Source organism: Mytilus edulis, unplaced genomic scaffold (assembly GCF_963676685.1).
Source record: "Mytilus edulis unplaced genomic scaffold, xbMytEdul2.2 SCAFFOLD_1327, whole genome shotgun sequence".
Classification (NCBI taxonomy): Eukaryota; Metazoa; Mollusca; class Bivalvia; order Mytilida; family Mytilidae; genus Mytilus; species Mytilus edulis.
Window position 1 is genome coordinate 1 of NW_027268582.1, and position 2,595 is coordinate 2,595.

Genomic DNA, 2,595 nt, shown 5'->3' on the forward strand with positions numbered 1-2,595 from the left:
GTTGCCTTGATGTTTATAAAATAATGGACACAGGATTTTAATCATTTATCCGTCTTTATCTTGAAATCATATGGTTTTATTTTGGATTTTAAATGTTTGATTATTTCCCTTTGATACGACATGAACATTGTTTTGAAGAAGAAAATGTCAAACAAACTGCACAAATTGAACATTTTTAACAATTCTTATGTTTTAACAACAATTTTCTTGAATATTACATGTGTATAATCTATATTAGGCTAAATTACTGTGTACCAATAAATTTCTTTTCTTTTTTTTTTTATATTTCGGATAAATGCAAGAAAATTGAAAGGCAAAACTTAGTTTTATTTTTTTCATACATTATAATTGACTTTATAACATTATTTTTTTAATTTTTATTAGTCATCCTTGTCGGACTGGTATTCAAAGTCAGCATCAAACAGTTATGCGGTATGGTTAAGACCGTACAGTGACCTATAGTTGCAAACTTCTACATCATTCGGTCTCAGGTGGAGATTTGTCTCATTGGCAATCATACCACATCTTCATATCTTTTTGTCCTCTGTGCAACGCATTGTAAAGGGGGGGGGGGATAAGAATTACTGTCTGTCCATTCAGACTAATGTTAGCACTCTTTAACATGTACAATTCTGGCATGATTTTTATTAGTCTTATATCATAGATTTATATCACCAATATCTTGAACAAGTTTGAAAATAAATGCTGATCAAATGTTTTAAACAAGTTATGGCTATGCCCCTTGAAAAATATTATTTATAACAGAAATCCCATTGCATATACTCTCAAGCCTTAATTTCTCTTATATATTTTTTAAAAGTTTAAAAAAAAAAAAAGTGCTTTTATTAGATTTTTAAATCAGTAAATTGTCTGTCCTTAATAACACTTACAGTCATAACCCCTTATGGCACCAAGCTATGACAATAGAGGCTGCATGATTATGAAGGGTGCAACTAAAGGTCCATAATACCCAAAATATTTTAAAGGGAAATAGATAACACATAATAACAAATATTGTAGATGTGATAAGTTAGAAAAAAGAATAGGGATACTAAAAGAAAATAGAAAAAAGGGATACCAAAAGGAAATAGAAAAGGGGTACCAAAAAGAAATAGAAGAAGGGATACAAAAGGGCAATTGAAAAAGGATACTAAAAGTATCAAAAGAGACAACCTATCAAAGACATTAAATAATATCAGGAACAGTTGAAAAATATAAACATTAGAGAGAGTGGTAGCAGCAACATTAATAGTAAATACTACTGAATATTGAAACACAGAACCTCTTCGAAATAATAAATTGCTATGCATGACTCCTGTATGATTGTTTAATAACAGATAATTATTTTCTTTCAGTTATCAGCACAAGCTGCTCAGCATGAGGCCATACAAAGACAGATTGCATTAGAAAGAGAGAGATATGGTCCCCTGCCACCACATTGAGAAAAAAGATAGTGACTTTTTAACTGTGGAGAGGAACCAGTTTGCCTCAAAATATTAATGTTTGTTCCATGTGTGATTAACTGGATTCGAGAGAATTACAAAACAAAATGGATGTTTTATACAAAATATGTTTCTCTCTCAAATGAAGGAAGTGAGTTTCATCTTTATTAGGCAAAACAGACATTAATACAAATGATAGTTTTATTGCATTGATAAAAGGTGAAACTTTACAGGTTTTGGAATCACAAGAGATGTTAATGATAGAATAATGATTGGTTTATGAAGAATGTCAACTCCAAACTTTTGAAACAAAGTGAAGATATAGCTAATATTTATCCACTTTGATAAAGGACGGAAAAGGTTGGAAAGTTTATTAAATGGGAATATATCTTAATGCAGTGATATACTTTTGTGTTGTAATTTTCATAACAAGGCATTATATAAATATGACAAGGTGCAATTAAATGGCATGTGCAAAACAAAGTGGTGTCAGTCCTCCACAAGGATGTGTTCCATGATCACTGGCATCTATCATTGAGGATTCAAACTAACTGTGAGATTCAAATGCATTTAACGGCAAAACATAATCAGCGTCACATTGACATGTGTAAATATTGAAGAATTCCTATTTGCATTGACAGTATTAGTTTATTTATAGACTAAGTGTTTATATGTTGTATATTTCTTTTCATTAGATGTAAGTTTATTTCAGTGATGAATGAAATCCAATTGCAATGTTATTTTCCATGTAATATATATAATTGTTGATTGTAATTCATACAAATTAATTCTTTAAACAAGATGACCCATTCCCACAGAACACCATCTTGAATGGAACCAGTGTATTTCCAGTGTGCACTGAAACAAATAAAAGATCAAGATTGTGTTTATTCTTCATTATAATTACAAAATCTATTCAAAATTATTTTGAGTCACGTTATTTTGGTGTAATAAGTGTATCGCTTCAAAATTATTTTTATGCAAATTACTTAGGAAGATTCTATATAATCTACAAGTAGTTTTCATGGCATATTAATTTTCTGAAAAGAATAAGGTGAAATAATCAAAGAACATATAGTGGATTAAAAAACAATTGGTAACCAATGACGATGTTACAAATAGTCTTTATTTTAAATTGTTTACCTATCCACAG

At 29.7% G+C, this 2,595-nt stretch overlaps 1 long non-coding RNA gene across 1 annotated transcript; it reads left to right on the forward strand.

The window, feature by feature from the left end:
- Positions 1-379: 379 nt before the first annotated feature.
- LOC139507816 (uncharacterized) lies at positions 380-2,328 on the forward strand. The gene is made up of 2 exons (XR_011660864.1): positions 380-432; positions 1,356-2,328. It is a non-coding gene; the product is annotated as an uncharacterized lncRNA (long non-coding RNA).
- Positions 2,329-2,595: the final 267 nt, after the last annotated feature.